This window comes from Paramisgurnus dabryanus, chromosome 1, assembly GCF_030506205.2.
Source record: "Paramisgurnus dabryanus chromosome 1, PD_genome_1.1, whole genome shotgun sequence".
In the NCBI taxonomy this organism is placed as follows: Eukaryota; Metazoa; Chordata; class Actinopteri; order Cypriniformes; family Cobitidae; genus Paramisgurnus; species Paramisgurnus dabryanus.
The window spans coordinates 3970019-3985213 of NC_133337.1; the positions used below are offsets into that span (position 1 = coordinate 3970019).

The window sequence follows — 15195 nt, forward strand, 5'->3', positions numbered from 1 at the left end:
TGTGGGCGTTTCACGGACTATTTATGGGCAACTATGGGCGTGTCATGAAGCCGCAAAAGCTGCGCTACATTTAGAATTGATTGTGATTTATTAAGGGAAAAATGCGTAGGATGTGCGTGCGCACGGTTTTATAAATCTGAATATTTCTGTGCGTACGGGCGTCCTATGTTTCATCCGTACGCCACTTCTGACGCAAATCCTACGCAAAGTTTTATAAATGAGGCCCCAGGAGTTGTAACTGTCACATACCTACCTGCATAAATAGGATATTTTGGATCTTCATAAACCTGATTTATAACCCCTTCCCAGTCCTTCGTTATCATCGTCCCAAGCTAATGCAGGTTCCTGAAAAATCTATAACATTGCAAAAAGAAAATTAGTGAATTCATAATAATACCAAAGATGTCATATATCTGATTTCTATATGAAATTAAACTTAACATTTATAATTTTGATTATCAAATCTTAATTTCAAACCTGACAGGAAGACATAGATCTATGATTCTTTTTTTAAGATTTCTCAGTCGATGTCTCACATTGTGGCTTTCAATAACTCTTTCAAGGATAAGAGCATGTCATTGCTGCTATTAACCACATTGTCCTAAAGTCTTAAAAAAAAAAAGATTCTGTGTGTGTCACGAAATTCCACCTTGAGGATTTCTAGCTCTGTCAGGCTACAGGTCCGATACTCGTCCTCCATGACCCAAGGGTAACCGGTCATTGCAGCAACTTGTAAGCTTCTGGCCACCTCAGACAAATGGACCCATTCTCCTTTTGCAGAAACTGACCATATCTGTGTCCAAGAAGACAAATAAAAAATGATGACCGATCAATGAGATCCAGACTTATTTTTAACCACTGATCAGGGAGAGTAGGTGGCTTATGGGTTGTTTGGAAGCTGTGTTCATCTACATGACCTTCGATGCAATGATGTTCACCATAGTCATCTTCATCTCCTTCTTCTTTGCTTTGCTGCAAGTCCACGGGTCGGAAACAGGTGCCTCTGGTCAGGCAAAGCGAATCCAGGTTGGGGAACACCTTTAACCTAAGGTAAGACATCTCTTGCTGTAGCTCATCTTGAACATAGCACATATAGACGGTTTCATCGGACGCACGTGATACACGTCTGGATCCGAACTTTACTTCCGGTTTCGTTTTTTTAATGGTCTGACTAGTTGCTAAACTGATCTCTTGAAGAAATGCTTTGTCGAAAATAACAAATGTTTTGGTTTCCTAGGTAATCTATGTGTTGTTTTTTTGCTTGTTATATAAATAAACTACGTTTAAAGTACTTTGTTGTTATTTATTATTAGCGAAGTTTACCGGAAGTTACGTGCAGACCACGAAAGCCGCTTGTTTATGTTGTTACTGCTGAAACCGTCTATAAGGCTGAAGAGGACATGCCAGGTATTGGCTGGCAGATCTTACCCTCTTTGTTTCTTGGTAGTTTATTCGTTGCATATTTATTGCATAATATTGTATTTACTTCTAGACTTATATTCAACAAAGAAAAAGAAAAACATTTCAGCTACAAAAAATTCCAGTCATTGAAATGTCCAGTCTTTATAAAAAATGCAACAAAAATAAAAAATTCTAATCAGTTTGTGTAATGTTAGGTGAACCAACGATCTGTGAAGCTTGTGGTCTACACCAGGGCTATTCAAATCTTACCCTGAAGGGCCGGAGCACTGCATAGTTTAGCTCCAACCCTTTTCAAACTTACCCACCTGTGATTGTCTAGTGATCATGAAGACCTTGATTAGCTTTCTCAGGTGTGTTTGATCAGGGTTGACGCTAAACTATGCAGTGCTCCGGCCCTCCAGGGTAAGATTTGAATAGCCCTGGTACACCATGACAACCGGTTGTTAAGGTAACCCCAATATCCGTATGTGCTTAACCCCTCGTTCAGACAGCCAGCGACGTTATCGCTGTGTGTGAGATGGCCCTGACTGCGGAACACAACATCCAGGGGGCGGGGTTGGCTCTAGCTCCAACTCCTCCCACTTTATATACTTTGTTCCGCCAAATGAACCAGTATATTTGCGTTGTTGCAGCCCGCAATTAGTTGCAACCTGTGGTCGCCAACGTTTGCTCTTATCAATTTAAATGTACGTTTGATTAATAATATAGTTGAGAAAGATTCATAATTTAAAAAGTATCACAGTTAGGTGTAAGGAGAGGTACGGACACGTTCCCGACAGTTTGATATCACTGAAGAGATTTATTTGTACATTATCCCACTTAGAACACAGCTATTCCTATACGAGTAAATATAAAAACAAATTTATTTGATATCTTTTATTAGCAAATAAAAAAAAAGTAAACCATCTACGAGGGAAACCTGTTTCCTAATGGCTGTAAGCAAGACGCGTTAAAACAAGTTCAAAGTCCATACAAGATAAACATTAAATTTATTAATTTCTAAATAACATGCCATAGCCTATTTATTTTAATAATTATGCATATTTATACTATCCATTAATAGGGAATGTGGAGTTGACGTCACGCCGTGTGGCATTATGAGTAATCCGCCATATTTGCAGGATCGCCTCCTATCCCGCTGTATTTGAGTTAGTGTGTTGGAGGTTGTTTTTGTGTTTTCTGTCGAGATTGTAATAAACTTCGATATGTTTGGTCGGTACTGCTCGATCAAGAACTGCCACAGCAGGTCACACGATCGTTCAGGGAGGAAACGGAATAAAGGAATACGTTTTTTCAGCTTTTATTTGGGGGAAGCCGGTGGAGGAGCTGACGAAAAGACGCCGGATCACGTGGTTTGCCTGCCAATCAGGAGAAAAACTTTTACTTTTAAAAAAAAATCCCTCCATAAGCGAGAGTGTGTTTGCTGCATTTTCAGTAATTCAGTAATTTGTGATTAATAAAAGCAGAACCACTTAAATTGTCTTGTTTTAATGCTAACACTGTCAAACTAACTTGTAAATGTAAATTATGTAACGTTATTTATTCATTTCTGATCAACCTCACCACATGATTTATACAAATAAATCTTTAGACAATTTTGACAATTATAAAAAATATTTTTTATTAAATGCAATTGCTCAAACCCACTGCTTGTGACTCTTTAAAATGACATAACGTTAGCTAAATATTTAGCATTTTGTTTGTTTTAATAACTTGGCCAAGAACAGAAGTGCCATCTTATGAACATGTGTTGATTCATTGCACAGAATACAACGGATATTTTTTTATAGAATCATTAAGATACTTAGGTATTAATACATTATAAGTAAATGGCATATTTCTTTTAGCTGGTTTGCCAACCGTCATGAAACTCTAAAAGAAGAATGTCATCTTACTATGAGCTTGAAGGGATTTATAGCTCTTAAACTCCTGCAAAGTGTATGCACTCAATCCAAAAACAAGGTAATAATAACAGATATGTGAGCGGAGGTAGTGCGTCTGGATCCGTAATCCCAGGGGGGCAGGGTTTCATATTCTATTGAAGCTTCCCTGGACGCCGCCATTGCTTAGCGAACACCCATCTGCTGTTAGCATCCCATTGACTCCCATTCATTTTGGCGTCAATTTGACAGAGAATAACTTTACATCTGAGGCGTTTAAAGACTCCATTTGTCCATTAATTATTTCTAAAGAAACACGAAAATGTATAAAAGGCTCCATTACCATGTATCTTACGTTATGTCCCAGTAGAAGCAGTTTTTGTAAAAATAGGCTAACGATTGCGTCATAACCTGCGACTTTCTGTCGCACAGTAGAGAAATTACCGTATGGACTGGGAGAGAAGCTCACAGGCAATCTTTTACTGACTATGAGGCAATCGGGTGGACGTGAAGGCATAAAGTCAAGGGAGATTACTAATCAGAATACTAACCAAAATGTGCTCCTGTTCACGCTCGCCGTCTCTGCAAGATTCAGTAGGTGATTCAGATTTCCCGTGGCACGGCTATTAGAAGACTTACAATTGCCAGACAGGTTGCTCACGTGACATCCACGTCATTAAACTCAGTTTGAGTCTGCGCAGTACGCTCGACACCCAGGAAGTGCGTGCTTCTAATTGACTTCACTTCTCTCCGTTGAATCCAATGGGGTCGCTGTGTCCATTTCTTTTACTGTCTATGCGTAATCCAGTCATGGGCTGCTAAATCATATGGATCTGTTGTTTATTTGTCCAAATAAAGTTTTTTGGCAGTAGCACTTAGTTTCTCCCGATAGGGTCCCTTCTCTTTTTCTTTCAAACTCCTCAATTTCTTCGGTTCTTCTTCAAGTTTATCTAGATTTAGCTTAACACACCCACAATTAAATGGCATAGCGGTCGGCGGTGCCTCTAAACATGGCGCCCACGTCCCATAATGCAACACTGCGGTGACGTACATTAACATTCCCTATAGGTCTTAAACTGCATGTGGTAAGATTACTCATAGTAGGCTTACCCGAAATGTTTTACTCCAAAACATTATAGCAAAAAACTTACATTTCACCCTAAAGGCACTACTTTTATTGTAGTCATAAGTAAAGTTAGTTTTTATGTCAAAATAATAACTTAATTTAGTTGCGACTTAATGCGGAAATGGTAACGCAGCAACACGTGTATGACGTATCTTGTGGTAAAACTGCCGACCAATGGGATCTCTGGATCGGGATCCAGCTCCGCCCCTGGATCTAAATCCAACCCCACCCCCTGGATGTCGCGTCCTGCAGTGAGGCGCTACTGCTGTGTGTCGCCCATCTCTTTCAATGAGGCGTTTCTAAATCTGCTTGTCATAAACAAATGAGTACCATCCACGCCAGTAACTGACGAGAGAAGGATGACGTGAACTCCACTGCTTTGTTCTCATTGGTAGTCGCTCCCGAAAGTCGCTCGACATTTGCATAAAGTTAAACTTTTCTTAACTTTCTCCAATATTATGAAGCTGCAGACTCGGAGCCTGCAGCTACAGACCCCCACCCAGAGAGCCGCATTCTCAGACCCCTCGTTTTTCGAGACAGCGATCAAATTGGATCGGATAAACATTTGAAGAAACGTGAGTATCGTTAATTTTATTAAGCAAATTATACTCATTCGAATTCTTTTTTTAATCAAACTACTTTAGCTAATCGATAACCCAACATATAAGTACATTTAATATTTGTAAAGATAGATTGTAACAAAATTTGAGCCGTTAATGTAAGTTTTTTTCGCCTTTTTTCCCCGAAAACATTTATAGCTAAATAACATAGCTAGCTAACGTTAGCTTTTAACGTTGGACTTTTTGTAGACAAGCCATTGTAAAAATTTGATTAAAATTTGTTGACATTAAAGTAGACTAATTAAATACATTAAGGGGCGGTTTCCCGGACTAGGATTACTAGTCCTAGACTAAAATAAATATAAGAGCTGCCCAAACTGAAAACAACGTATGTCTTAAAATACATCAGTGGCCATTGCTTGGCCTCAAAATGTACACAAGTAATGTTTTAATAAGGCATGTTTGATCAAACTAGTTATATTTTCTAATTAAACTAAGGCCTAGTCCTGACTTAAACTAATCCCTGTTTGGGAAACCACCCCAAAGTGTTTTAATATCAAAGAATGTCATCATTAATTATTTAATCAGATTTACCATTTGACCTTTTTTTAATTACCGGACCTTTTCTCCTTAAACTATAAATTGAATTAATTAATGCAGGAAAAATGATTTTACTTTATATAATTTATGTAGACTACTTAAATGAGCTCTTAAAAAAGTAAGTAAATGAATCAATATCAATTTAACTGTGATATTAAGTTGTTGCCAGCCATTAACAACATACAATTGACTAATAATCAAAGGTACTATGCCTTCACTATTTATTAACCAGCCTATGATATTAACATGTCAGCTAGAATGTGCGTTTTGGCCTTTTGTTTGGGTTTCTTGTATGGACTCTGTGGAGTGGTCTTAAAATTAGAATTTGACTCTCTCTCTCTCTTTTTTAAAGATGGATATAACAATTCAAACGGGGGACTCACTTCCAGAAATTCCAAAATCTCACAAATGCTGCAGTGATTTTGACTACCATCAAAGTGGTTCCCCCTAAAGCCATGTGTGCCTGTCTACATGGACAGTGAGCATTGCTATTCTTTTTCAATGCCTCAAAGCTCTGCTTTATAAATCTAAAACTCAACTGAACTTCAAGAATGAAGTGGAGTTTATTTGTAGTTTTCTTTTTTCCTGAAGTAGGCCCAACATGTTTGTCGATTGGATTGTTTCTATTATTGTCATATATGCAATGTTTTTATATTAATTAATTGATGTATTTGTTTATATGGACAGGCCATTATGTGAAATGCAGGCATTATCCTGGCAGGAAGCTGAGCAGGTGTTCCTCAGTGGCCCTTCTTATCACTCTAGGTATGCTTGTAATTTGTATTTGCAAAAAAAATAGTATTTTTATTACACAACATTTTTGACAATGGCCTTCATGTTTTATTTTAGTGAAGTCGAGGAATTTGACAGAGCAGTTTCCAAAAGACAGAAAAAGAAGGAAAAAAATCACCTGCAGGAAGTAATTATTTTACCTTATGCATTTACATTATTTTACATTTATTCATTTAGCAGACGCTTTTATCCAAAGTGACTTATAAATGAGGAGTTATTTTTAATGCAATTGAAAATGAAAAGTAAAGTCACTAACACAATTCTTTCTTTTTTGTTTGCTTTCTCCTGTTTACAGCAAGATGATGTTTAGGTGATTGTTCAATAAAGTACAGAATTGTTTATTATTGGTGTTTTGTCTATTCTTTTTTAAGTTTAGCTTCGGATTCAAAATATCAAAAAACTGGTTTTGTAATGTTAGCATGATGTTAATGACCATTACAGGTTGAACTGAAAGAAAAAAATAGAATTTTAATTAAAAAAACAACAACATTGTGGCAATATAATATTACATAATATTTTCAAAAGATAGTTCAATCTGTAATTGTATCCCTAACATCAGTAATTTTCTTTTAATTACACCCACGCCCAAAAAAATAACTACTGGGTAAATTGTTAGTCAGAGAACACAGTTCGTTTTTTGGCACATGCATTAAGCCGAGAACGCAAATATTTATTTGGATAACTTTAAATAAAACGAGACCGTAATATTCAATGTCATTTGGATAAGGGTGTTAAACGGTCTTCCAAAAGCAGGGGGCGCTGTCTCAAAAAACGAGGGGTCTAAGAATGCGGGTCTCTGGGCGGGGGTCTGTAGGTGCAGTCTCCGAGTCTGCAGCTTCATACTACTCATTTTCTCGCGTCGCTGGACACGCTGACTGAACTACGAAATCAACACTTTTTCACCGAAGTTGTCCAAAAAAGCCCTTACATTTATAACTAGTTGCTTTTCTGAAGCAAAAACAACCAAGTGGTTAAGTTGATAAAAACACACCTCATATTAATTTATTAATAATAGATGAGATGTTGGTGTTTTATGGCTCACGAATTCGCAATAACGGATACGTATAGCAGTTCGTGTTAATGACACTAATCCAAACTTATTGATGACGTGATAACATGGGCGTCGAATCCAATATTAATCATGCTGAGGTTTTTTCGACGGGGTAATGTGTATAAATGCAGTTATTCACCTTATTCCGCCACGCCCCTTTTTAATTCTTCGCTCTTCCGCATTTTGTCAACGGACTTCCGCTGCTAATATGGCACAGTGCATTCGGTGGTTAGTTTGGTGGTTAGAAGATTGTTTGTAGTTCACTATAACTTTAGAGAAATGACAAATATCGCTACTGCTGTAAATGTTTTAAATTAGGAGCAAGGTTAAAACTTCATATGACGCTCGGATAGTCTTATAATGTCCCATCAATCGTCTCGTGGTTAGACGATATGAAGCAGCCGCGGCAAGTAACCCATGGACATATTACCTCTGCCTGTCAGGAGCTGATGGAGCAGCATTGGAAATTATTAAAGTACTTATGCCTACCAATATTTATACAGTGATTTCGTCTTTTTTTAAAGCAAATGTGTACCTTAGCCAGTCCAATAACTATTTTGTTTTTATGTGGTAATGTAACATGATAGAATTCATTTGCAAACTTGCCAACACTTATTCCTTCAAAACAGGAGACTTAAATCATTTTAAGTGGAATCTACAAAGCTCACATATGGTTTAAGAAATTCCTTACAGATAATATCTGATCACACTGTAAAGGTTTATATAACTCCATGACAGGTAACATCTGATCACATTGTAAAGATTTAATATAACTGCATGGCAGGTAATATCTGATCAAATTGTAAAGTTTTAATATAAATGCATGACGGGTAACATCTGATCACATTGTAAAGGTTTAATATAAATGCATGGCAGATAATATCTGATCACATTGTAAAGGTTTATTATAAATGCATGACAGGTAACATCTGATCACATTGTAAAGATTTAATATAAATGCATGGCAGATAATATCTGATCACATTGTAAAGGTTTAATATAACTGAACAATATCTGATCACATTGTAAAGGTTTAATATAACTGCATGGCAGGTAATATCTGATCACATTGTAAAGGTTTAATATAAATGCATGGCAGATAATATCTGATCACATTGTAAATGTTTAATATCACTGCATGACATCTGATCACATATGAAGGTTTAATGTAACTTTACAACAGGTAAAATCAGGTCACATTGTAAAGGTTTATAAAAATAACTATGGACTAAGAAACTTTTCAGCAAGACCACCCTGCAATGAATTAAGACACAGCTTTATCAGAGTCATCAGGAGCTGATCCCAAGTGTTTATCTGGAAGCTGTTGGTGTATGTACTGGCAAAGTGCTTGGTGACTGTGTAATGCATGCAATATCAACCCTGTGTAAAGCTGACAAAGATGGTTGTTTCTCAGCAGAGATATGTACATTTGTGCCAGCTCAACACATGAAGCAGAAGCATTGAAGCAGTTTCTCGGACAGGGTTTACAGGACTAGGCCTTAATTATATTAGGACATTTTAGTTTTTACAAACAAACCACATCTTGTAACAAAACAATGGCACTCATATATGTTGAGGTATGTCAGTACAAGGTGTTTTTAAATTATTGTAGCTCAAATAAGCATTTTACCCTGGTACCAGGATAAGCCCTGTCCGGGAAACTGCAAGGTTGTTTTCCCATATCACAGTGGTTCTTAACGTTATTCCTCGAGGCCCACTGCTTTGCACATTTTGCATGTCTCTTATCTCAGTGGTTCTTAACGTTATTCCTGGAGGCCCACTGCCCTGCATGTTTTGTATGTCTCTTTTTTCTGGCAGACTCAGTTCAGTTCATTGAGATCTCTTCTAATGAGCTGATGATTTGAATCAGGTGTGTTAAATAAGGGAGACATACAAACTGTGCAGGGCAGTGGGCCTCCAGGAATAATGTTAAGAACCACTGCCATATCAGATGTAGGTTGCTTCAGGTTGAGTTGTGATTTTAAAGTGTAGTTGTGTTCAGAGACGGATTGATCCTCCCATTGTGTTTCTGCATCACAGTTTAGGAACACGTTGATTGTATATCATCCTCACAGTTGTCCATTGCATCACTAAACATCAATGCATCTGTGAAAATAATTTAACCATAAACATTTTTATGTTAGTATTTAAAAGAAACTTGCATCATGAGAATTAATATATAAATGACATCCATACTTAAACAGAACATTGTGTGAGAGAGAGATGCATTAAAAAGAGACAGTAACGTTATACACACAACCTCTAACTTCAGTGTTAAATAATATGTCGTTTAATGTGTCATTATCAACAATATCTGAATGAGAAATTAACTGACCTTCTAGCATCTGAAATCTCGGTAACTTGTATGAATCACGTGAGCTACTGTAAGAATGTAATGTACTAATATATTGTTATCTTATCTTAAATATAAAAATATAGGTGGGCAATCAAAATCATTCAAAATAATTGCATTTTATAAACTAACGTTACTTATCTTAAGTGTATTCGTAGAACGAACATCACAAATCTAACGTTAGGCGAAAGAGCACATTTAGTAATGCTTACCTGAAACTGACCACCTTTTGAACACCCGGCATGGCTTTAAGTTACCGGAACATCGTAGTCAAACCATTACTCGGGATTAGGGTGTTCCTCAGTCGGCTTCCCGTCCGTTAAAATTGGTAAGAAACAAACATAAAGGGGCTTGAGTGAGCTTTTTAAGTTTAACGCGTCGCCTTCAACCACTGCCTCAGCTGCTCATCATATGCCGGAAGTACGTTGACAAAATGAGCGCAATGGCGCCGCCCTTGTTGTCGTGGAAAATAAGGTGAATAAAATTAAAAAGGACAATATAGTCGACGTGACCCTCATGTTTCCATGGCAATCAGTCAATTACGCTTATGACGCTCACCTGCGGTCATTCGCGCAGTATCCATGATTTTAAGCGGCATGAAACACTTAAGTTAACTCCTTTGTACGAAAATATCATGTCGTGTAAGTTTGCATGTTCTATTCGAATTGAAATACATTGTAACGGTGTAATTTTGCTTACTTGTTGAATAGTTAGCAAGTTGTAATGGAAATAGAAAATAATGGTTATCTAGACAAATGTGCTCTTGTTTTTAGTATATTTTTATAACTCTTTTGTAATGTCTTCGTTATCAGAGCCCTTCAAATTAGAATAGTGATGATGATCTTGTCAATGCTGAGATTTTCATGCATCAACAGCCACTACATCTGGATCAGGTAATTGTGTTAACCCTGCTATTCTACAATATTTACTTAAATGCAGTATGCAAGTGTATGTATTCATGTTCTGATAAAAGTCATTATAGAATTATCTTCCAATATTGCAAAAATCATTTTTCTTTTTTATATTTTGTCAAGATTGAACAAGAAACAGACAGCAAGGGTTGTCAGATCAGAAACAGAATGACACACAAGAAACTTCACAGGTGAGAATTGAGAGTGGCTTTTTAAAAACACCTGCTACTTGTTTCTCAAGACTGGTTTATCATTGTCATTAGGAAAATATAAGAAACTAATTTAGGATACAATGGTTACTTTTCAGCACAGCAATTAATTTCTTTTGTATGCCACTATTCCTCCTACAGTATGTAGGCCTACATATTTCAAACCCTTTGTTTTCAGTAGACAGAGACAAAAGTTAATCCAGTGTTCAGAGTGGATGTTGATGCAAGTTTATAGAGGCTTCATATAGACAGAAAAAAATGGGTCTTTGTGGTGGTGTACATGACAGCATTTATTTGTTCTTACTTTATGTATTATGGCTTTAATCATAATTTTTTGAGTTCTCAATGAGCTACCACCTACCCTGGTAATGCACCACCAAGATACCATGTTGTAATAGAAATCCGTAATTTACCATTTCTTTTTTGTGAAGCGTCTCCCCTTAAACCTTACAATGCATATAATATTTGTTTTGTAACCAAATCAAATTCTACTAATCCTAATAATTAAGATGCAGTGTTTTGTATTTCACAATTTATGTTTTCTTTTTAAAAGGGGCTATGACTTGTTTTTATTTTATTATGTGTTTTAAATTGTAGGCTGATCAACATGCAATTTGAAGACGTGTGATAAAATACAGAGAGGTGAAGTAGTGTGTCTTTCCAGATCCCCAAATCATTCCTTCTTAAAAGGTAATGAATAGTGTTATGACAAAAAATGTAAACATTCTTAATTTCTTTAAAAGTTGTACTTGGGCCACAGTTTTCTGTATTTCTAACCAAAAGATTGCATTTATATTTCTATACTAATGAAATTTGTTTTTCTTTTTCCAAACTTTATCAAATGCAATGATCGCTAAGATGAGCCTGAAGAGGAGATTTGGGAAGATGCTGTTTCGTAAGTCGCTTTGCCAGATAACCTGTGGTAAGTTTGTAAAACATATATTAAAAATAGGATTAGAACATCTCCTAATCAAAAGTTTTTGATCAGGTCAGGATGTCTGCTAACAAGATGCCTTGCTGGTCTGGGCGAGTTTAAAGGCTTACACAGACAATCCAGAAGTTCTGAAGTCCATCTTCGATTTCATTGGTAAGGGACTACACAAAAGGCTGTTTGACCCAAACGTAAAGCAACCTGTCAGTGTTTGCTTTGTTAAGCATCTCATTTAGGGGTGTTGAAAATATAACGTTAATATCACTTAAGCATTCAGTATTTGATTCATTTGTAACCACATCGATCAGAAGCACCATTCACTACCATGGTATTCTAGTCAATGGTGCTTCTGGTCAGTTTGGTTGCAGACATTCCTTAAAAAATCTTTGTGTTCATCAGGACGATTTAAGGTGTAGAAACATCTCAGCAACCTCAGTTGTTGCAAAGGGTCTGAATATGTATAATGTAAATATGATATGTTTTCTTTTTTCATACATTTGCAAAAGTTTCTAAAATTCTGTTTTTACTTTGTAAAAATATCTAAACAATTACAGTATCATGCAACAACATAAAATTGAAAGTGATGGTGTATGATTTCTGAATGCACTGTAGATGATATTAATTGAACCTCATTGTCATCTTTGTAAACACAACAGCTTTGTTCTTTAATCAGATGGTTATGCAATGTTTCAAGTCAGACTATCAAAGAAAACGCATCTTGCCCTGATGTGCAATAACAAGATTTTTTGTACATGGGCTAAAATGCAGCATTTTTTGAAAATTAAATATCTTGTGTTTTTTTCCCACCTTAGATGCTGTCATCGTATTAAGTACAGCATGAGCCAGAATAGATGTGTGGTGGTGGCCATAAGGAGACTGTCAACTAAACCAACAATAAAATTCATATTTGCAGTTTTTCTCGAATAAAGTTTTTCTATTCAGATTAATAAAATTACTTTTAAACATGATTTTGTTTCATATTTTATGATTTTATTCTATATTTAGAAAATTCCACTTCTGCACTACTAACTGGAAAACAAACTGTTTGAAAGAATGTGTTTTATCCATAAAAAATATTTTTAACAGCTGCTTTCATGTTTATTTGGAAAGGGTAGGCACCTGCCATCTTATTTGTCCACATTTAAACTTTACCTTCCTTAAGTGTTTAGTTTTATGAATGGGGTTGTACTGTAAGTTATGCGTAGCAAGTTGCATTCATATGATAATTGCACTAAAAATGACACGTTTACAGTAAATAATTTAGTGAGTATTGCAGTGTAAAGTAAAAATCTATATTTAGTGTTAAAAACAACAAGGAAATAGAAGGTTGAATTGCGTCATGATATCAACCATAATTCACCTATGTTGAAAGTGTGACGTTGAAACATCGTCGTGATTTCAACGTTGAAATTTTTTGCAAAACCGAAAGGTAATCCAACGTTGATTCAACGTTGGTACCTGACGTTGATTCAACTTTGAATCAACGTTGAAATGCCGACTGGGATAGTACATTACATTCTTACAGTAGCTCACGTGATTCATACAAGTTACAGAGATTTCAGATGCTAGAAGGTCAGTTAATTTCTCATTTAGATATTGATGATAATGACCTATTAAACGCCATATTATTGAACACTGAAGTTAGAGGTTGTGTGTATAATGTTACTGTCTCTTTTTAATGCATTTCTCTCTCACACACTGTTCTGTTTAAGTATGGATGTCATTTATAAATTAATTCTCATGATGCAAGTTTCTTTTAAATACTAACATAAAAATGTTTATGGTTATATTATTTTCACAGATGCATTGATGTTTAGTGATGCAATGGACAACTGTGAGGATGATACAATCAACGTGTTCCTAAACTGTGATGCAGAAACACAATGAGAGGATCCATCTGTCTCTGACCACAACTACACTTTAAAATCACAACTCAACCTGAAGCAACCTACATCTGATATGGGAAAACAACCTTGCAGTTTCCCGGACAGGGCTTATGCTGGTCCCAGGCTAAAATGCTTATTTGAGCTATGATAATTTAAAAACACCTTGTACTGACATACCTCAACATATATGAGTGCCATTGTTTTGTCTCAAGATGTGGTTTGTTTGTAAAAACTAAAATGTCCTAATATAATTAAGGCCTAGTCCTGGAAACCCTGTCTGAGAAACTGCTTCAATGGTTCTGCTTCATGTGTTGAGCTGGCACAAATGTACATATCTCTGCTGAGAAACAACCATCTTTGTCAGCTTTACACAGGGTTGATATTGCATGCATTACACAGTCGCTAAGCACGTCACCATTACATACACCAACAGCTTCCAGATAAACACTTGGGATCAGCTCCTGATGACTCTGATAAAGCTGCGTCTTAATTCATTGCAGGGTGGTCTTGCTGAAAAGTTAGTTGTTTCTAAGTCCATAGTTTTTTTTAATAAACCTTTACAATGTGACCTGATTTTACCTGTTGTAAAGTTACATTAAACCTTCATATGTGATCAGATGTCACGCAGTGATATTAAACATTTACAATGTGATCTGTTGTGCATTTATATTAAACCTTTATAATGTGATCAGATATTACCTGCCATGCAGTTATATTTAACCTTTACAATGTGATCAGATGTTGTGCAGTTATATTAAACATTTACAATGTGATCAGATATTGTGCAGTTATATTAAACATTTACAATGTGATCACCAGTCATGCATTTATATTAAACCTTTACAATGTGATCAGATATTGTGCAGTTATATTAAACCTTTACAATGTGATCAGATATTGTGCAGTTATATTAAATCTTTACAATGTGATCAGATGTTACCTGTCATGCAGTTATATAAACCTTTACAGTGCGATCAGATATTATCTGTAAGGAATTTCTTAAACCATATGTGAGCTTTGTAGATTCCACTTAAAAGGATTTAAGTCTCCTGATTTGAAGGAATAAGTGTTGGCAAGTTTGCAAATTAATTCTATCATGGTACTTTACCACATAAAAACGAAATAGTTATTGGACTGGCTAAGGGGCACATTTGCTTTAAAAAAGACGAAATCACTGTGTAAATATTGGTAAGCATAATTACTTTAATAATGCTGCTCCATCAACTCCTTCTGACACGACGAGGTAATAAAATATGTCCCATGGGTTACTTGCCGCGGCTGCTTCATATCGTCTAACCACGAGACGATTGATGGGACATATAAGACTATCCGAGCGTCGTATCAAGCTTTCTCAGTGCTCCTGTCAAAACATTTACAGCAGTTGCGATATTTGTCATTTCGCTAAAGTTATAGTGAACTACAAACAATCTTCTAACCACCAAACTAGCTGAATGCACTGTGCCATATTAGCAGC

At 36.1% G+C, this 15195-nt stretch overlaps 1 long non-coding RNA gene across 2 annotated transcripts; it reads left to right on the forward strand.

Moving 5' to 3' along the window:
- The first annotated feature begins 10289 nt into the window (after window positions 1–10289).
- Window positions 10290–12728, forward strand: LOC135747233 (uncharacterized). 2 transcript variants are annotated; one of them, XR_010531810.1, is made up of 7 exons: window positions 10290–10425; window positions 10597–10677; window positions 10819–10886; window positions 11502–11594; window positions 11763–11826; window positions 11893–11991; window positions 12648–12728. It is a non-coding gene; the product is annotated as an uncharacterized lncRNA (long non-coding RNA). The 2 variants fall into 2 exon arrangements; XR_012337666.1 differs by lacking the exon at window positions 10290–10425 and having other exon boundaries at window positions 10531–10677.
- The last annotated feature ends 2467 nt before the right edge of the window (window positions 12729–15195 follow it).